This window comes from Hyperolius riggenbachi, chromosome 11, assembly GCF_040937935.1.
Source record: "Hyperolius riggenbachi isolate aHypRig1 chromosome 11, aHypRig1.pri, whole genome shotgun sequence".
In the NCBI taxonomy this organism is placed as follows: domain Eukaryota; kingdom Metazoa; phylum Chordata; class Amphibia; order Anura; family Hyperoliidae; genus Hyperolius; species Hyperolius riggenbachi.
In genome coordinates, this window is record NC_090656.1 from 147,435,644 (window position 1) to 147,457,966 (window position 22,323).

Below are 22,323 nucleotides of genomic sequence, written 5' to 3' on the forward strand. Positions count from 1 at the left end.
AATAACAATACAGGACTCAGGAGGACTTTTGAGACCCTAATTGTAATGAATCAACTTTAAATCCTTTAACGGGAATCAGTTATGGAGGGCAAGTCTGCCATCCATTCAAGTGCAAGTTATGCACTGACTGCCAGGTATAATACAATGTGCAGTCACAGATGCAGTGAAAGATATGCAGTGACTGCAAACAGCCATTTGTGTAGTGACAGCCGTGCTGGACTGGTGGTGCGCACCATGACGAGAGTGCAGGTGATGGTGGCTTTACAGCCCGCCTGATGTAGCTGAATGACAAAACTGTGACTGTCCAGCTTATCAAATTTGGTCTGACCACAATGAAACAACAACCTTATTATCTTTGGCGTGCCACCCCCACCCGAGACACTCATATAGCCGGCGGTCATTGCTTCATTGTGATACGCAAGCCCCTTCACTGCGGCAAGGTAATGATCATGAAGGGGGATGGGCACATGTACATGCCTTTTTTTGTTGCAGCCGCCCGCAGTGCAGCCAGAAATATTAGGCAGGCATGTACACGCACCAGAAAAATTAGTATAGCGGCCGCTGCTAGCAGCGGCCTTACAAATTCTGGAATCCGCCTAGAGTCCTGGACCCTGTTGGTGGTGGCAAAGAAGGCAGTCAAGCGGCCTGCAGGCAGAGATGCTGTGTGTGGGGACTGACTTAGTCTTTGGTCGTGCAGTTGCCCTCCCGGATCCATGCCTCATTCATTTTGATAAAGGTGAGGTACTGAACACTGTTGTGACTTAAGCGACTTCTCTTCTCAGTGACAATGCCTCCAGCTGCACTGAAGGTACTTTCTGACAGGACGCTTGCGGCAGGGCAAGAGAGAAGTTGGATGGCAAATTGGGACAGCTCTAGCCACATGTCAAGCCTGCGCACCCAGTAGACCAAGGGTTCATCGTCGCTGCTCGCAGTGTCTACATCCACACTCAAGGCCAAGTAGTCGGCTACCTGCCGGTCCAGGCGTTGGTGGAGGGTGGATCCGGAAGGGCTACGGCGAGGCGTTGGACTAAAGAATGTCCGCATGTCTGACATCACCCCAAGATCGCTGGAGCGTCCTGTCCTTGCCTGCGTGGACTTGGGAGGAGAAGAATTACTGCCAGTGGTACCTTTATTGCGTTGTACAGTCACATTACCCTTAAAAGCATTGTACAGCATCATTGCCAGCTTGTTCTGCAAGTGCTCCATCCTTTCCGCCTTCTGTTGAGTTGGCCACTTTGTGCCTGTACCGAGGGTCTAGTAGGCCACCCAGTACACGTCATGCCCCTTGAGTTTTTTGATACGGGGGTCCCTCAACAGGCTGGACGACATGAAAGAGGCCATCTGCACAAAGTTGGATCCAGACGTACTCTCCATCTCCTCTTGCTCTTCCTGAGTGACGTCACACAAGTCCTCTTCCTCCCCCCAGCCACGAACAATATCACGGGAACGTGGAGCAGCAGAAGCTCCCTCTGACGGCTGCTACGGTTGTTCTTCTGCCGCCGCCTCTTCCTCCTCCACAAAAACACCATCCTCATCATCTTCCGAGTCTGACCTCTCTCTTTCCCCACACGACTCCTCTTCTTCCTCCTCCTCCCCCTTCTGTGCTGGCGTAGGTGTCGAGGAAACATCTGGTTCAGATGAAAATCGCTCCCACGACTCCTCCTGCCGTAACTGTTCCTGTTCACACTCCTCCACAGCTTCATCCACCACTCGACGCATGGCACGCTCCAGGAAGTAAGCGTAGGGGATCAAGTCGCTGATGGTGCCTTCAGCGCGACTCACCAGGTTGGTCACCTCCTCAAATGGCTTCACGGTCCTGCATGCATTTCGCATCAGTGTCCAGTTGTTGGGCCACAACATCCCCATCTTCCCAAATTGTGTCCTTGTACTGTAATTATACAGGTACTGGGTGATAGCTTTCTCCTGGTCTAGCAGGCGAGAGAACATGAGCAGGGTGGAATTCTAGCGAGTCGGGCTATCGCAAATGAGGCAAGTTGTTTCTCCGCTGAATGTCTGCAAAGCGTGCCATGGCCGTGTAAGACCGCCTGAAATGCCCATACAACTTCCTGGCCTGCTTCAGGACGTCCTCCAAACCTGGGTACTTTGAGACAAATCTTTGCACGACCAGATTCAGCACATGTGCCATGCAGGGTACATTTGTCAGCTTTCCCAAATTCAACGTGGAAAGGAGATTGCTGCCGTTGTCACACACCACGTTGCCGATCTCCAGCTGGTGCGGGGTCAGCCATTGCTCCACCTCTTTGTTAAGAGCATCCAGGAGAGCTAGTTTAGTGTGACTCTCCGCTTTGAGGCAAGACATGTCTAAAATGGCGTGACACCGTCGTACCTCGTATGCAGCGTAGGCTCTAGGGAGATGGGGCTGTGTAGCTGGAGAGGAGGAGATGGCAGCACCGCTAGAGTTGAACTGCCACTCAGCCAAGGAGGAGGAGGAGGATGACAGCAAAGAGGATGTAGCAGGAGGAGAAGGAGAGGAGGTGGCAGCAGGCCTGCCTGCAAGACGTGGAGGTGTCACAAGTTGGTCCGATGCGCAGCCACGTACTCCCTGCTTGCCATCGGTCCCCAGGTTGACGCAATGGGCTGTGTACGTAATGTAGCGGCCCTGCCCGTGCTTGGCAGACCAGGCATCCGTGGTCAGGTGGACCCTTGACCCAACACTCTTCGCAAGAGATGCCACCACTCGCCTGCACGATACAGTTTGGGTATGGCCTTTTGTGAAAAATAATTGCGGCCTGGTATCTTCCACTGCGGTGTCTCAATGGCCACAAATTTACGGAAAGCCTCTGACTCCACCAGCTTGTATGGTAATAGCTGGCGAGTTAATAGTTCCACCACGCCCATTGTCAGATGCCGGGCAAGAGGGTGACTGGCAGAAATGGGCTTCTTCCGCTCAAAGACTTCCTTCATGGACACCTGGCTACTGCTGTGGGCAGAGGAGCAGGAACCGCTCAAGGGCAGAGGCAGTGTGGAGGAGGGTGGCTGTGAAGGTGCAAGGGAGAAATTACCACAAAGGTAGTTATATGCAGAGAGGTGAGTTCACTCAACACAACAGCTAGTTATATGCAGTGAGGTGAGTTCACTGAACACAAAAGGTAGTTATATGCACTGAGGAGAGTTCACTCAACACAAAGGTAGTTATATGCAGTGAGGTGAGTTCACTGAACACAAAAGGTAGTTATATGCACTGAGGTGAGTTCACTGAACGCAAAGGTAGTTATACACAGAGAGGTGAGTTCACTCAACAAAGGTAGTTATATGCAGTGAGGTGAGTTCACTGAACACAAAAGGTAATTATATGCACTGAGGTGAGTTCACTCAACACAAAGGTAGTTATATGCAGAGAGGTGAGTTCACTCAACATATGCAGTGAGGTGAGTTCACTCAACAAAGGTAGTTATATGCAGTGAGGTGAGTTCACTCAACACAAAAGTGAGTTATATGCAGTGAGGTGAGTTCACTGAACACAAAAGGTAGTTATATGCAGTGAGGTGAGTTCACTCAACACAAAGGTAGTTATATGCAGAGAGGTGAGTTCACTGAACACAAAAGGTAGTTATATGCACTGAGGTGAGTTCACTCAACACAAAGGTAGTTATATGCAGAGAGGTGAGTTCACTCAACAAAACAGCTAGTTATATGCAGTGAGGTGAGTTCACTCAACACAAAGGTAGTTATATGCAGAGGTGAGTTCACTCAACACAACAGCTAGTTATACGCAGAGAGGTGAGTTCACTCAACAAAGGTAGTTATATGCAGAGGTGAGTTCACTCAACACAACAGCTAGTTATACGCAGAGAGGTGAGTTCACTCAACAAAGGTAGTTATATGCAGTGAGGTGAGTTCACTCAACACAACAGCTAGTTATATGCAGTAAGGTGAGTTCACTGAACACAAAGGTAGTTATATGCAGAGAGGTGAGTTCACTCAACACAACAGCTAGTTATATGCAGAGAGGCGAGTTCACTTAACAAAAGTAGTTATATGCAGTGAGGTGAGTTCACTGAACACAAAGGTAGTTATATGCAGAGAGGTGAGTTCACTCAACACAACAGCTAGTTATATGCAGAGAGATGAGTTCACTTAACAAAAGTAGTTATATGCAGTGAGGTGAGTTCGCTGAACACAAAAGGTAGTTATATGCAGAGAGGTGAGTTCACTCAACACAAAGGTAGTTATATGCACTGAGGTGAGTTCACTCAACACAAAGGTAGCATAAGGTAGTAAGCAGTGAGGAGGTGGGTTAACTAAACACAACAGGTACTAGTAGGTATATGCAGTACTGTGTAGTACAATGTGCAGCTCCCTGTCACACACACAGATAGTCACTGAATGTGCTGCTGGGCTGCTGGCAGTGGCAGACACACTGTATGAATTAGCAATGCTGTCTATGCAACAACACAAGTGTCAGTTTGACACACAGAAAAAAAAAAAACAAGATTAGCTCTGAAAAGAGCTGTTGAATGAGGGGTGCTATTTAACCTCCCTGGCGGTCAATTAAATCCGCCAGGGAGGCGGCGCTTCACTATTCTTTAATTTTTTTTTTAAATCATGTAGCTAGCCTAGCGCTAGCTACATGACAGCCGGTGCGCAGCGGCATTCCCCATCCCCTCCGATCGCCACCGGCGATCAGGCCCGTCAGAAAATCCCGCTCTGAATGGGATTTCCATTAGGCCCTCCCCCCGTCGCCAAAAGGAGTCCTCAACGCAGCCTGGCACTGATTGGAGGGAGGGGGGGCACCCTCTGACGCGGCGGGTAGCAGCGAATCGCTGCGGAGCGGGGGCGATCGCAGGTAACACACAGCTAGCAAAGTGCTAGCTGCGTGTCTAAAAAAAAAATTGTGCAAATCGGCCCAACGAGGCCTGAGAAATCCTCCTGCGCGGCTTACCCCGTGTCCAGCACGGGGTTACCGCTAAGGAGATTTAGCAATAAGATTCAGCCATTAGCAAGTTAACAAACCAAGAGCCTGACTAATCTGTCCCTAGGAGAACAAGTCTGCAGCAGCTCGCCTAATTCTGACTAGCAGCAGGCACACGAGTGAGTCTAATGGCCGCCGGCGCCTGCCTTATATAAGGGGGGGTGGGGCTCCAAGGCTGAGTGTAGCCGGATTGGCTACAATGTGCCTGCTGACTGTGATGTAGAGGGTCAAAGTTGACCCTCAAAGAGCATTATGGGGCGAATCGAACTTCCGGGAAAGTTCGCATTCGCCGGCGAAGGCGAACCACCCGAAGTTCGCCTGGAACCGTTCGCCGGCGAACCGTTCGGGACATCTCTACTGCTGCTATTAGTGAGAGAAGGAAGAGCCATTGGAGAGATAGGGAAAGCTATAGTTAGGAGGTCTGTTTTGCTGAAATTTGTTGCTGAAAAGCACCACAAAAAGAGCTCTTTTGAGAGCTAATGTTCTTGTGATGTGTTTTTTTTTTTTTGTGGCCCACTGACACTGCATATACAGCCCTGTCTGTCGCAGCTGGCCCTTGCTAATTGCTATACTGTGTCAGACCCAGCACATTCAGTGCATACCTTTTCACTGCACCTGTGCATTATACCTCCAGCAGTCACTGCATACCTTTCAGTGCATCTGTGTGACCGTCAGCGCGCTGTTCTATATACCAGTCAGTGCATACCTTTTCACTGCACCTGTGTGACTGCACATTGTATTATACCACCAGCAGTCACTGCATACCTTTTCACTGCACCTGTATGACTGAACATTGTATTATACTACCAGCAGTCACTGCATACCTTTTCACTGCACCTGTGTGACTGAACATTGCATTATACCACCAGCAGTCACTGCATACGTTTTCACTGCACCTTTTTGACTGCACATATAATTATACCACCAGCAGTCACTGCATACCTTTCACTGCATCTGTGTTACTGCACTGTTTTATATAACAGTCAGTGCATACCTTTTCACTGCATCTGTGTGACTGCACATTGTATTATAATACCAGTCACTGCATACCTTTCACTGCATCTGTGTGACTGCACATTGTATTATACCAGCAGTCAGTGCATACCTTTCACTGTATCCCCCCCTCCCCCAATATGGGCAAAACAACAGGCAGAGGCAGACCCAGAGGCAGGCCACCCGGCAGGTCTGTTCGAGGTCATGCTGACGTGATTTTGTGCGGCCCTGGACCAAAGTACAGTGTTCAGAAAGCACTTGCCATCAACTCCCAAGATTGTCAGGATGTAGATGATTATTTAACACAGAACACCTCATCTTCCTCAGCTTCTGAATGAAACCGTGACATATCTTCTTCCTCCTGCTCTGATTCTGGCACCCCACTTAACACATAGTCGGCAGCCACCAGCGCTACTACTAGCACCACATCCACTCCATTTGACATTTCGCAAGAGTTATTTGGTGGGGAATTAACTGATTCACAGCCATTATTGTTACAACAAGATGAAGGTGCAAAGCATGCTACACCACCTCATATGTCTGAGTTAGGCGTCAGTATGGACATAAGGTGTGAGGAGGAGGGTGAAGTACCTGCTGTTGGTGCAGTTTTGGAGATGTCTGATATAAGTGAAGCTGTGGAGGATGATTATGATGATGATGATACTGCCATGAATGTCACGTGGGTTCCCAATACACCAAATGAACCGGGGGACAGTTCAGAGGGGGAGCCATAGAGGAGCAGGAGGAGACGAGTTGCTGAAAGAAGCAGGGGGAGCTTGTCATCAGAAACAGCTTGTGGCAGTGTCCGGCGGCATGTATAGCCACCTATGGACAGCCAGCCAACATGCCCTGCAAGGTCAGCTGCTGCCGCCACTGCCAAGGTGTCTTCATCCCAGGGCTCAGTGGTGTGGACATTTTTTTGTGTGTCTGCCTCAGATGACAGCGATGCCATCTGTACTCATTGCCAGCAAAAATTGAGCCATGAAAAGACCACGACCCACGTAGGGACAACCGCCATATGAAGGCACATGATGAAAAAGCACAAACGACAATGGGATGACCACCTGAGGAAAAGCAACACACAAAAGCAAAGCCACCCTCCGCCTCCTCTTCCTCCTTCAGGTGCAGCATCTTCAGCCGCTTTATCCCTTGCACTCTCACAGCCACCCTCCTCCACTCCGCCTCTCACCTTGAGCGGTTCCTGCTCCTCTGGCCACAGCAGCCAGGTGTCCGTTAAGGAAATCTTTGAGCGGAATAAGCCAAAGTCTGCCAGTCACCCCCTTGCCTTGCATCTGACAGCTGGCTTGGCGGAACTGTTAGCTGGTGGACTCTGAGGCCTTCCGAAAATTTGTGGCGATTGGGACACCGCCAGTGGAAGATACCAGGCTGCAATTATTTCTCAAAAAAGCTGATACCCAAACTGTACCATGATGTTGAAAGGCAAGTGGTGTTATCTCTGGCATATCTCTGGCACACAGCGTTGGGTCAAGGGTCCATCTGACCATGGATGCCTGGTCAGCAAAGCACGGTCAGGACAGGTACATTACTTATACAGCACATTGGGTCAAACTGGTGACTGCTGGCAAGCAGGGAGTACATGGCTGTGCAGCAGACCTTGTTGTGACACCTCCGCCCTGGCCTGCTGCCACCTCCTATCCTTCTCATCCTACTCCTTCTGCTACATCCTCTTCGTTGTCATCCTCCTCCTCCTCAGTTGAGTGGCAGTGCTACTCTACTGGTACTGTGATCTCCTCTCCAATTACACACCCCCAGCTCCCCAGGGCCTATGCTGCATGCCAAGTACGATGGCGTCACACCATCTTGGACATGTCTTGCCTTAAAGCCAAGAGTCACACTGGAGCAGCTCTCCTAGCTGCTCTGAACAAACAGGTGGATCAGTGGCTGACCCCACACCAACTGGAGATTGGCAACGTGGTGTGTGACAATGGCAGCAATCTCATTTTGGCTTTGAGTTTGGGAAAGTTGACACATGTACCCTGCATGGCACATGTGCTGAATCTAATAATCCAAAGATTTGTGTGTAAGTACCCAGGCTTAAAGGAAGCCAGGAAGGTGTGTGGGCATTTCAGGCGTTCCTACACGGCCATGGCGTGATTGGCCGATATTCAGCAGAGAAACAACTTGCTGGTGAGGCGCTTGATTTGCGATAGCCCGACTTGCTGGAATTCAACGCTGCTCATGTTTGACCACCTGCTACAACAGGAGAAAGCCGTCAACGAGTATCTGTACAGCTACAGTGCTAGAGCAGGCTCTGGGGAGCTGGGGATTTTCTTGCCAAGGTACTGGACACTCATGCATATTGCCTGCAGGCTCATGTATCCGTTTGAGGAGTTGACAAACCTGGTGAGTTGCAGTGAAGGCGCCATCAGCGACTTGATCCCATATGCTTTCTTCCTGGACCGTGCCGTGCGTAGAGCAGTGGATCAAGCTATAGAGTGTGAACAGGAAGAGGAGGAAGAGTGGGAACAATCATCAGCAGAATCAGATTTGTCATCAACACCTGTGGCAGCACAGAGGAGGAGGAGGAGGTGTCATTTGGGGAAGAGGAGTCAGATGAGGCAGGTGTTTTTTTGAGGAGGAGGCAGAAAAACAACCACGGCAGGTGTCACAGGGGGCTTGTGCTGCTCACCTTTCCCATGGTATTGTTCGTAGCTGGAGCGAGAAGGAAAACTTATCTGACATCACTGAGGAAGAGCAAGAGGAGATGGCTAGAAGGTTGGCATCCAACTTTGTGCAGATGGGGGCTTTCATGCTGTCCAGCCTGTTGAGGGACCTCCGTATAAAAAATCTCAAGGGGAATGAGCTGTACTGGGTGGCAACGCTACACGACCCTCGGTATAAGCACAAAGTGGCGGAGATGTTACCAAATCAAGAGAAGGCAGAAAGGATGCAGCACTTGCACAACAAGCTGGCAAGTATGCTTTACAGTGCTTTTAAGGGTGATGTCACAGCACAACAGAATAAATGTGCCACTGCAGGTAATCTTCCTCCTCCTTCCATGTCCACAGGCAAGGACAGGACGCTCTAGCAATCTCATGGTGATGTCAGACATGTGGACATTCTTTAGTCCAACGCCTCACCTTAGCCCTTTTGGATCCACCCTCCACCAATGCCTCGACCGGCAGGTAGCCGTCTACCTGGCCTTAAGTGCGGATATAGACACTCTGAGCAGGGATGAACCCCTGGACTACTGGGTGCGCAGGCTTTACCTGTGGCCAGAGCTGTCCCAATTTGCCATCCAACTTCTGGCTTGCCCTGCCTCAAGTGTCCTGTCAGAAAGGACCTTCAGCGCAGCTGGAGGCATTGTCACTGAGAAGAGAAGTCGCCTAAGTCAAAAAAGTTTACAGTACCTCACCTTTATCAAAATGAATGAGGCATGGATCCTGGAGGGCTACTGCCTGCCCGAAGACTAAGTCAGTCCCCACACACAGCATCTCTGCCTGCACGCCGTGTGACTGCCTGCCCTAAGACTAAGTCGGTCCCCACACAGCATCTCTGCCTGCAGGCCACTTGACTGCAGCTGTTTCCGGTGCGTTACACAGTGAGTTTGGTCTGTCAGTGTGAAGCAGTACTTATAATACCTCCACCATATTCTATGCATAGATTGAGGTTAGAAGAGAAGAGGCACTAATTGTTGCAAAAGAAGGTACCTTTAATCCATGGTGGTAGGATACATCGGGGTATACAGTGGGGGTGAGGGAGGCCTGACAGCTGTTTCACTTACAAAGCTTCCTCAGAGGCCAATCGAAGGAACAATCAGACCCAAATACCGCCCTAAGTGAAACTATTTAATGCGGATAGACATTTGGATCTGATTGTTCCTTCTATTGGCCTCTGAGGAAGCTTTGTAAGTGAAACGGCTGTCAGGCCTCCCTCACCCCCACTGTATACCCCGATGTATCCTACCACCATGGATTAAAGGTACCTTCTTTTGCAACAATTAGTGCCTCTTCTCTTCTAACCTCAATACATGCATGCTTGCTTCTGAGTGCACAATTGGACACGAAGTACATAATCCAGTGAAACCAGTAATCCTTTGGTCAGCATCTAGTGCCAGGCTTTTTCTTCTCACCATATATTCTATGCATAGCACAGCATGAATAACACTAAACAACACACCATGAGACCGTTTGCTGACTACAAAAAATTGTATTAAATATGGACATCCATTGCATTACCAACATCTACAAACTTCCCATGAAGTTGCACATACCCAAACAAGAACCCCCTCAAACCCTCCCCAGCCTGCAGGACTTTTAATGAATGTTAGATCACCAGCGCTGTTTTTTTTCTGTTAATTATGCAACTCCACAGTGCTGGTCTATGAAAAGTGTCCTGACTTTAATTTTTTGCCGGTAATGGTGATTGGGGATAACAAAGTCCCAATTTAAAAAGCAGCAGCCTTTCCGCAGTGTATGCGAGGGTATGCAGCCCGCTATTGTACACAGACTGATCGCATTTAGTTCATACAATCTCTTAGGGCCTGTTTCCAGAACACGCAGATTGGATGCAGAATGGATGCAGAAAAACTGACTCCAATGAAAGCCTATGGGAAAATCTGCATCAGAAAAATTGCGTCCAGTGGAAACAGGCCCATAGGCTTTCATTAGAGTCAGTTTTTCTGCATCCATTCTGCATCCAATCTGCGTGTAGTGGAAACAGGCCCTTACCAACCTCGGGTCCTCCAGGAGCGAGGACTGAGCGTGCGGGCGTCCCCACTTACTCTTTTTTTATCCTACTAGCTCCCTCATCAAGTGGTGTCTTTCTCCCAGCAGACCGGTATCACCGGATCAGTCGCGGACTCTTATTTCCTTTGCGGGCTTCTTGCAAACTTCTCCTTGCTACAACTACGGTGGCCGGCTGTGCCCAATCTTCTGCCGACGCGTTTCACTCGCTCCATGCAAATTTTTTTAAAGAACTTACGAGGCCAATAATAGAGAAAAAAAATAAAAAAGTTAGCTACCTGCGTCAGCTTGTAAGGCACGGAGGACGCCGTCTGCGCCCTCCGTGCCGTTCCGCCGGTTTCCCAATAGCCCCCCGAACGGTCCCCGACCGCACGGCCCGGGTCGAGCTCCTCTCTATTATTGGCCTCGTAAGTCCTTTAAGGCATATAGGCATAATTGAAATGAGAGTGGCCTCTTGTGGCTTTTAAATAGACCTTTACTTCATGAATATTCATATTTTCTACAATAGTCCTCACCAGTACCATCTTGTGGATGTTTTTATAACTTTTTCACATAGAAATATTCGTTCTTTTAAATTGCACTAATTTAGCGCCATCTATTGAACTTCTCAAAAGAATTTTATATTGAGGGTTTCCTATTGCATTTTTCCCTGGCCATTTTAAGCTCTCTATTTTCTTTTGGGACCTATTGTATATAATGCCTCACCAAGAGGGGACCCAGGAGACACCCAAAAATTGCACCAACCTCCCCCACATTTTATTTATAATTTTATCACATTTTTAAATTCATGATGGGGAAAGATCTGGTTTGCATGCACACATGATAGGAACACCCCCCAAAATTTAAATTGACATTTAACCCATGGGGTGCTATAGTATTGCATTTATAGACCACATACACTCTTTCTGGAGTAGGATTCTATCAAAATCACCTCTTCTGGGGCTTATCTTCAGATTATATATACCCCTGAATTTGAAACCTCTGCAACTCCCTCCTTGGCATTCATTAAAATGTACTGCAACTGCACTTTCCACTTATTCCACTCTTATTTTTAATATTATTTAGGTGTTCCCCTGTTCGTGCCCAAATCTCTTCTCGTTTTTCCCACATATATCTTACCACATGGGCATAGTATCTGATAGATGACTTTTGTGGTAGAACACGTTATGTAATCATGAATTTTTTAAATTCCTTACTTCCAGAGCTATCATCAAATACATCCCCTTCTTTGACATATCTACAATGAAAGCAGTTTAAACATTTATACATTCCTTTTCTTCGGACTACTGTTGAATTATGTTTTTTGTACTTGCTTGACACCAACATGTCCTTCAAATTACTACTTCATTTAGTTGTTACTTGAGTTTGTCCGTCTCATCCCTATTGACAACAAGTTTAGCATTATAAATGATTAATTATTATGTTTGATTATTTATGACCTCTGTAATCTGTCTCCATTTCCAAGTATTAATGCTTTAGTTTCCTTCTTAAACATAAGATTTTGTCTAAGTGCATAATGATGATGACAGCCGCCCACATCCTGCATTTCAAGGAAATACATTCAGCTCTTTGCATAAGTAAATGGCATTTGCTCAATAAGCAGAGTGTCAGTTATTTTCTCCAGTGGATGGAAGAAAAACAAATATTCTTCATACATGTATTCAATGATTAGTTATACAATAAACTGGAAAAATTATTCTTCATACACATATTTGAGAATAGTTTATATAATAAACTAGAAACCAATCTACGGCATAAATATCAATGTAACAATATATGATCAAATATAATTATGAAATTAATCTTATTATAGGCTAGGGTTGATTCTTAAATTGCCAATGCACTCAAGCATATACTCTACAGCTGTAACAATTTAGCTGTGGCAATTTTTGATTGTTCTTTTAAATTAAGACAAAATGTGAAAATATATACAATTTTTTTGCAATATGAACTACAGATTCACATTTTCTTTTGTAAATAAAGATTGATGAGAAATGATAAAAAAAAAAAAACCGTGTATATAGTTTCCCATTCATGAATGGTGCTTTTCTTTTCCTGGCATCCTAAATGTATTTAAATCTATGCAGCAGAAATATAAATGAATATTTTCCAATTCATTCATTTCCAGATATGTAATAATACAGTGCATGAAGTAGAAGACACAAGGAGGACTGATTTCTTTGGACAACAAGCCCACCCATACCATAATCAAAGGTAATTATGAAGGCTGTAATTTGTCTTTTGCCTTCATACTGCTTTAAAGTACATTTAATTGAATTGCTGTAATTTTTCCCTCCCTTAATGCAGTGCCTTGTGGAGTGGAAATGATCCAGTGACGTCTAAGTCCCTAATATGCACTCTGTGGGAGGAAGGGGGGGCTTACTAGTCCATATGATGCTGTTGCAGGACCATAAATACTGAAGGGCCCTAGCTATTTCACATACAGCCAGCAAAAACTTTCATGTCATACAATGCTGTGAGCATTTTGAGGTTTGTTTCTTTCTTGGTCTAACCTGCACAGTTTTACTTCTGTATGCGATCTGGGAGTCTTGTAACCTAAAATAAAGAAATTAGAAGCTGCAAACATATCTTCACTAATCAGCTCAAGGTTTGTCTTTTATATTTTTAACTTTTTTATGGTGTGCAATTGTAACCTTATGTTTTATGTATTTTTTTTCTATCGTGCTAAGTATCTGTAACAATACAAATATGCACGTATTTAATTTGTCATGTCCACAGTTTTGTTTAGATTAAACAACCAAGTTAGTTTAGGTCATTACATACTTTTGCATTTAAAGCAACAGACATACATATTTGTTTTGCTCAAAACTTTAATTTTTTTTATGGTTACATTTATTTAAAAGACCAAAACATTTTTCAGTCTACCAGACATAGTAAATAAAGTAAGGAACTATGTTGATTGGTATTCAAATTTGATGTACTTCAACTATATAGGTTTAGCTAAGGTTATGCATTAATATAATGTGCATTTTGAGGTCTTTGCCTGCAGACAGCAATATTGACTGTTTAATTATAAAAAATGTATGAAACTGATAAGGACCCTACACATACATTGAATCCAACAAAAATATATCAAATTCATGTTCTATAATAAACATTTGTATGTGGATGAACCTAGTTAGTTATTGGAACATAGAATGTTTTAAGTTGATAAGTGTGAAACAGATATATAGAACATGTAATACATGTTTAATACATGTTAAACCATCTCTCCTATATTATTTATGGTAATTGCACATTTAAAGAGACACTGAAGCGAAAAAAAAATTATGACATTATGATTTGTATGTGTAGTACAGCTAAGAAATAAAACATTAAGATCAGATACATCAGTCTAATTGTTTCCAGTACAGGAAGAGTTGAGAAACTCCAGTTGTTATCTCTATGCAAAAAAGCTATTAAGCTCTCCGACTAAGTTAGTCGTGGAGAGGGCTGTTATCTGACTTTTATTATCTCAACTGTAATTGAACTGTTTACTTTTCCTCTGCCAGAGGAGAGTTCATTACTTCACAGACTGCTCTGAAAGACTAATTTTGAATGCTGAGTGTTGTGTAATCTGCACATATTTAAAGGCCCATACACACGTCAGATTTTAGCGAACGACCCGTCGTTTGAACAGTCCGTCGGATCGTTGGTAACCAGTCTTATCACCCGAACGATAGTCTGTACACACGTCGGATTTGGCGCGAAAACGTCCGAACGACGGAACGTTCAAACGACGGGTCGTTCGCTAAAATCCGACGTGTGTATGGGCCTATAGAATGATGCAATGTTAGAAAAAACACTATATACCTGAAAATAAAAGTATGAGAATATTTTCTTTGCTGCTAATCTTCTAGTAATTATTCATAGTACACAACCAATTCATTATATCATATATTTTTTTCCGCTTCAGTGTCTCTTTAAATGATAATCCATAATTATTTGTCTGAGGCTGAAATCAAATGCTTTAATTTTAGATATCGACATTTACTATACTTCCTGTGCTTATTGGTTTATAAATTGGTACTCTGGACAAAAACTGAATTCCTCCAGCAGACAGCACATCTCTATATACTGTGTCATCAGAAGAAAAAGATTGAGGCACTGTAACTTGCAAAAGGTACTTTTACTCACAGTATACAGACAGCGGAATTGCGGTGGGGGTGACTAGGCCTGACAGCTGTTTTCGCTTAGAATAAGCTTCCTCAGAGGCCAAAGGTATGTACCTTTGGCCTCTGAGGAAGCTTATTCTAAGCCTCAATCTTTTTCTTCTGATGACACAGTAAGCAATCTATATGTTGTGCACGTAACTATAGGTTATACTCCAGTACTAGCCATCCTCATCTGATCTTCATCTAGTGCCACCAGCCTTTTTCTCCTTCACACATACATCTCTATATACACTGGGATGCGAAAGTTTGGGCAACCTTGTAAATCATCATGATTTTCCTGTATAAATCGTTGGTTGTTACGATAAAAAATGTAAGTTAAATAAATCATATAGGAGACACACAAACTGATATTTTGAGGAAATGGAAGACCACAGGCTCAGTTCAAGTTAAGTCTTGAAGTGGCAGACCATGAAAAGTCTTGCATAGACAGAAGCGACGAATGGTGAGAACAGTCAGTCAACCCACAGACCAGCACCAAAGACCTACAACATCATCTTGCTGCAGATGGAGTCACTGTGTGCATCGTTCAAACATTTTGCACACTTTACACAAAGAGATGCTGAGGAAGCCTTTTATCCTCTCACAGCACAAACAGAGCCGCTTGAGGTATGCTAAAGCACATTTGGACAAGCCAGCTTAATTTTGGAATAAGGTGCTGTGGACTGATGAAACTAAAATTGAATTATTTGGGAATAACAAGGGGCGTTATGCATGGAGGAAAAGCAACACAGCATTCCAAGAAAAACACCTGCTACCTACAGTAAAATGTGGTGGTTCCATCATGCTGAGGGGCTGTGTGGCCAGTACAGGGACTGGTAATCTTGTCAAAGTTGAGGGATGCATGGATTTCACTCAGTATCATCAGATTCTGGAGACTAATGTCCAGGAATCAGTGACAAAGCTGAAGCTGCGCCGGGGCTGGATCTTTCAACAAGCCAACAACCCTAAACACTGCTCAAAATCCACTAAAGCGTTCATGCAGAGGAACAAGTACAATGTTCTGGAATGGCCATCTCAGTCCTCAGACCTGATTATAATTGAAAATCTGTGGTGTGAGTTAAAGGGGCAGTTTAATGAAAATTATTATTTTCCATTAACCCCATATCAGTTATTTAATATGGAGAGCATACATTTTGCCAAAGACCTTGTGTTAAAAAAAACAAAAAGTAGATGATAACACCTTCTGCTGTTTAAGACAGCTGAGCTGCGTCATTAGCATGCTAATCGATGGACTTCACTGGCTTCTGAGCATGGACAGCTCTCTTTAAAGGGGCAGTTTAGTGAAAATTATTCTTTTCCATTAACCCCATATCAGATATTTGATATGGAGAGCATACATTTCTCCAGAGACCTTGTGTTAAAAATAAAGTAGATGATAGCACCTTCTGCTGTTTAAGACAGCTGAGCTGCGTCATTAGCATGCTAATCGATGGACTTCACTGATAGTAGCAGACACTCCAGCTGATTTATAACGGCTGGCTCACTCACTACAGAGAGCCCTGCTGTTCTCACATGTAACTAGCTAAGTAAATAGATAAAACAGGCTGCTAATTAGTTACTTACTTAGTTAGCAGCCTGTACTGTTTATTTACGTGTTATCATCTACTTTATTTTTAACACAAGGTCTCTGGAGAAATGTATGCTCTCCATATTAAATATCTGATATGGGGTTAATGGAAAAGAATAATTTTCACTAAACTACCCCTTTAAAGAGAATCTGTATTGTTAAAATTGCACAAAAGTAAACATACCAGTGCGTTAGGGGACATCTCCTATTACCCTCTGTCACAATTTCGCCGCTCCTCGCCGCATTAAAAGTGGTTAAAAACAGTTTTAAAAAGTTTGTTTATAAACAAACAAAATGGCCACCAAAACAGGAAGTAGGTTGATGTACAGTATGTCCACACATAGAAAATACATCCATACACAAGCAGGCTGTATACACCCTTCCTTTTGAATCTCAGGAGATCATTTGTTTCTTTCCCCCTGCAGCTATCTTCCACTGAAGTGTCAGGCTATTTCTTCCTGCAGAGTGCAGACAGCTCTGCCTGTATGTAATTCCTCAGTATGTGAAAGCCCAGCCAGCTCAGAGGAGGATTTATCCAGCTTGTAATAGATAAGAGAGAAGAGAGAAGCTGCCCTAATCTTAATAATACACAGGCAGTGTGCAGAGAGGGGCCTGGAGGGGGAAGATGCATCACAGAACCACAACACTGAAGAACTTGGCAGCCTTCCAGACACAGGCTGACAAGTCTGACAGGGGAAAGATACATTGATTTATGTAACGATTGTGGGATATCTCCGTGTTCAGCGCACAAAAATGTGCGCTGACACTGCGGAGGTCCTCCACAAGCGTGTCAAGATACTAGAACCCAGCTTTTGGTGCAAGCACCAGTAGAGGGAAAATTCCTGTCGGCAGATGGCGCTGGGGAGTGCAGAGGAACCAATCCTCTGTACCTCCACAAATGCCAGACAGGAATTTGTACGAAGCGCAGAACGCAATCGCAAGAGAGGCGATTGCGAATGAGATCGAGCAAAGGGATAGGTTGTATGTGTGTGCGCCAATCTAGTCGCCACCCTGCGACCGCGCACACACAACAGCAGATACGAAATAGGAACGCGACCGCGAGAGGTGCGATCGCCAGACGTGACACAAGGCAGATCAGAATAGAATACGAGGGTAGCAAAGGCACAGCAAATACAATGAGAATATACGGAAAATAATAAACGCTAGCTAACCGCGAACACCGCACTCATTCGCAACAGTGCACGCGGTTATGCGCGGTCTCCACGTGATAAGCACAATAGAGACAAGCACGCCTAACTAACCATCAACAGACAAACACGAAACAAAGAACGTGAACGCTTGCTTAACGGTTACCTCATCGAGCCTACAGCAAGCGCCCGTATCAGACAAGACAGACAAACGAGAAACAGGAACTAGGCAGAAAGGATCCACCGCTCTTCCGCCAGAGCAAGTGTGATCCAAGCAGGAACACAGATCAGAAAGATCCACAGCCGCTAACGCTAGCGGCTAGTGCGATCTAAACAAGACAGATCAGATGAGGTAGCCGGTAGCAACCGCTGCTCCAGCTTACACTCCAGGAACTCAGATCAGAAGGATCCACAGCCGCTACCGCTAGAGGCTAGTGAGATCCAAACAAGACAGAGCGATTCGCTATCAACCGCCGCTGGTGACAGCGCAATCGCGACAGACAAGACAAGACAGAATAGGCAGTACAAATTATACACAAACTGACTGCACTAACTAGGAATGCAAGGAGCACTCCCCAAGAATTAACTATACTAAGATAGCAGTGGCTGACACTCCAGGTGAGTCCAGCAGGAACAAACCTCTATGAGCAGCGAAGCATTGTGGGACACACATACTACTTATAGTACACGCCTCCAATGAATGTGGCCAGGCAATTTGCATGACAACGTATGCAAATTCCTCAGCAAGCACAAGCTGCAAAACTGACAGAAGGTCTACTTTCCAGAGTCCTGCAGCATGCAGACCTGAATAATGATCAAAAGGCTGCCTGCCTGCGCAGGCAGCTGAGCGGATCGTTACAGTACCCCCCCCTCTAGGGACGAATTCCAGACGTCTTTCAAAACTGGCGTTACCAAAAAACTCTAACTGAAGACTCATGAAGGTCGGGGCAGCCCGACAAGGTCCAATTCCAGAGTCAGTCCACCCGAAACCGACCTCATCGGAAACAGAAGCCACCGAAACATGCCCATCAGTACTACCAGTCTTAGCGTAACACCCATCAGGACTGTGGATACCAGAGAAAAAGCCATCGACACCCTCCAGACAATACCCACCACCTTCCAAGGAGCGTCCGAAAATACCAAACCTGCCACAATACCTGTTCGAAGTGTCCCTTACAACACAAAAGCCACCGTTGATCTTATCCAGGGGACCAAGCAAAATCTCTCCCGGAATCTCCCAGAACCTTTTGAAGCTCCACAGAGATCCCAAGAGGGCAGAACAATCACCAGGCTCACATGGAGAATTACCAAGAACCCCCATGGAACCAATGACAATTCCGGATTCAGAATTACGAGGACACCCATCAAGATCAAGACTTTCAGGGACCACTTCTGGGCATGCAAGTAGGCAGGCTAAATCAGAGCATGTCTCCACCGAGGAAGCATCTGAGTACGCTGGTAACCGAGGCACACTTGGGCTTTCTGGGTCACAGAGCACACTGGGGTACACCAGCACAGGAGAAACCTCAGTACATGTCGGGGAACTGCCAGCCTCAGAGTCCGGCACGACAAGACCAAAACCAGTACCGGACAGAGAATCATCATGAGTGGAGGTCACAGGCACTGGACTTTCACAAGAAGACTCGGATACAAATTCAGAAATTTCTGTGACAATAATATCATCATTGACTACATATGAGTGAAGCTCCATCAGAGCTGAAAAGGTAGCCAGCAAGGCAGCAATGCCTACGGCAGAGGGTAACACCTCAGACGGACTTGGGGGGCAGGAGACATCTCCTACAAGTTCTGCACCCTTTGGGAGGAACTCGGAGACATCCAGAACATCAAACAAGACCTCAGGAACATCTTTTTTCAAGTTTTCTCGGAAGGATTCTGAACTATCCATGTTACAGGGCAAAACTGGAACTTTATTTTGTGGACAGGGCAGATGTCCCAGGAATGGTTCCACCATAACCTGAGACTGGATCTCATCATCATGAGGGGAATGTACAGGTATATTTACTAGAACACACACTGACTCCCTAACTTCATTCTCACTGTACCCAGAATTCTGTGTGGCAGTCAAACTAGCTTGTAACTCCAAAACTGCAGAAAAACAGGTGAGTATAGTGGCAATACCTAGACGAGCCTCTAGGGACACTGCAGGAGACTCTAAACAAGGCCATCTTAACTCATCCAGAGTACAGGGTGCAGAATCAGCACTTTCCTCAGAACAAGAAAGGAACTCACAAATGTCAGTGTGATTGGACATCATATTGTTATTCATGGTACAGGGCAGGCTCAGAGAAACTTTCTCTGGACCCAGCAGAGATGTTTCAGAGTCAGATTCGCAAAACCGAAGCGCTGTCTCACTCTTAGATTCGGCTAATAATGTCAAATCCGAGGAGCCAGAACGCAAAACCTGCGAATCCAAGATCGCTTTAGGTTGTGAAACTGACGCTTCCATAGCGCAAATCTCCGCGATCTGCGGAGCAGACTGCAAGGCATCTAGGGTCGAAACACTGGAGCAATTGTCCCCAGGCAACGGGCCCTTACAGGTGTGAACAGGGTGAGACAGAGACTCATCTGCAGAAGAAATAGCGACATCAACAGAATAAACTTTATTAGGCATATTAATTTCACTTTTGATGCTGCATAGTTTAGGAATTTTTCCCATAGCAGGATCATAGATGGAAGATCTTAAAGATCTGTTCTTAGATGACAAGGGATCCCACATATCTTTGAGAAAACTGGCACATTCATGTTGATCACAATCTGCAGGAACATCTGAGAAACAGGCATTACATCGCATAGATTCAAACTTCACGCAATCAGGAGAGAATCTTTCAAGATTCGCACAAGAATCAACCACAGTAGTGCACCCATTCATGTCAGGTCGCACAATATCTAGACTCACATGCTTTACCCCAGAAAGGCAGGAACAATCATCCGATAACGATGTCTCTTTATTGATGTCAATAGATTGGTGTGTGTGCAATTCATCCAAAATCGTCTGCCACACATAAGTCACCGGATTCACAAAACATTCATCACACTCATCAGAGTCAATCAAAGCGTACACCGAATCAAGACAAGCATAAAGAATCTCTGCGCTTTTTGCGATGTAAAAATCGCAAAACGCCTTCCAATCAATTTCGAACTCCTCAATTAATGCTCCAATATCCCATGGAGCAAATGGGGGTTCAAACAACTCAGTTTCCAAGAAACCCTCATAAGGGTTGGGGTCAGGAACATGCAAAGATTTTCTCACTCCTTTAATATAGAAAATAATTCTGCCTATCAAAGGATCCACAAATGCCCTTTCTTGGGGTAATGAAACCTGAGACTGAGAAATTTCAGACTTTACAGAAACAATTTTTTTATTTGTAGTTGCTATGGGCAACGGATTTTTCAGCTGAGAAGTCTTCCTTTTTTTCCTGCTTTTAGTCCTTGCTGCTTTAGGTGGCTGCTGTTTAGACACAGGGGAATAGTTACTGCATTCATTTTCAAACTGAATGGTTTTGCATGAAGTAGGTAGAGCAGCTGACTCATTAGCAACTACACACTCATACAGGGCAGGTGGCAAGCAAGGCAACTCAAACCAGTAGGAGAATGTAAATGTAAGAAACTGATATAGATTATCATTCCAAGAATTGTCTTGCAAGATTTCATGAGCCCATACAAACAGATCATCTTTCAAAAGCACATAAGCTAATTGGAGAGCAGACGTGGACGGATCAGTAATTTGAAAAGTAGGATTCAGACAAAATTTTACGCATTCAGAGAGAAAATCCTCTTTCGTCTCTGAATTTAATATTTTGAAACTCTTAAAGACACAGGAACCATACTCAGCAAAATCGTACAAATCAGAAATTCCCTCTACACTGGGGTTTTGGGTTGGGCTGCTCATAATGTAACGATTGTGGGATATCTCCGTGTTCAGCGCACAAAAATGTGCGCTGACACTGCGGAGGTCCTCCACAAGCGTGTCAAGATACTAGAACCCAGCTTTTGGTGCAAGCACCAGTAGAGGGAAAATTCCTGTCGGCAGATGGCGCTGGGGAGTGCAGAGGAACCAATCCTCTGTACCTCCACAAATGCCAGACAGGAATTTGTACGAAGCGCAGAACGCAATCGCAAGAGAGGCGATTGCGAATGAGATTGAGCAAAGGGATAGGTTGTATGTGTGTGCGCCAATCTAGTCGCCACCCTGCGACCGCGCACACACAACAGCAGATACGAAATAGGAACGCGACCGCGAGAGGTGCGATCGCCAGACGTGACACAAGGCAGATCAGAATAGAATACGAGGGTAGCAAAGGCACAGCAAATACAATGAGAATATACGGAAAATAATAAACGCTAGCTAACCGCGAACACCGCACTCATTCGCAACAGTGCACGCGGTTATGCGCGGTCTCCACGTGATAAGCACAATAGAGACAAGCACGCCTAACTAACCATCAACAGACAAACACGAAACAAAGAACGTGAACGCTTGCTTAACGGTTACCTCATCGAGCCTACAGCAAGCGCCCGTATCAGACAAGACAGACAAACGAGAAACAGGAACTAGGCAGAAAGGATCCACCGCTCTTCCGCCAGAGCAAGTGTGATCCAAGCAGGAACACAGATCAGAAAGATCCACAGCCGCTAACGCTAGCGGCTAGTGCGATCTAAACAAGACAGATCAGATGAGGTAGCCGGTAGCAACCGCTGCTCCAGCTTACACTCCAGGAACTCAGATCAGAAGGATCCACAGCCGCTACCGCTAGAGGCTAGTGAGATCCAAACAAGACAG

The 22,323-nt window shown here is 45.5% G+C and overlaps 1 protein-coding gene across 1 annotated transcript in view; it reads left to right on the forward strand.

Annotated features, from left to right (window-relative positions):
* Positions 1–13,088: 13,088 nt before the first annotated feature.
* Positions 13,089–22,323, forward strand: part of GAL (galanin and GMAP prepropeptide) — an 851,723-nt gene continuing 842,488 nt past the window's right edge. Inside the window, exon 1 of the mRNA XM_068260562.1 lies at positions 13,089–13,240. The gene's annotated coding sequence lies outside the window, so the exon portion shown is untranslated. The remainder of the gene's footprint in view (positions 13,241–22,323) is intronic.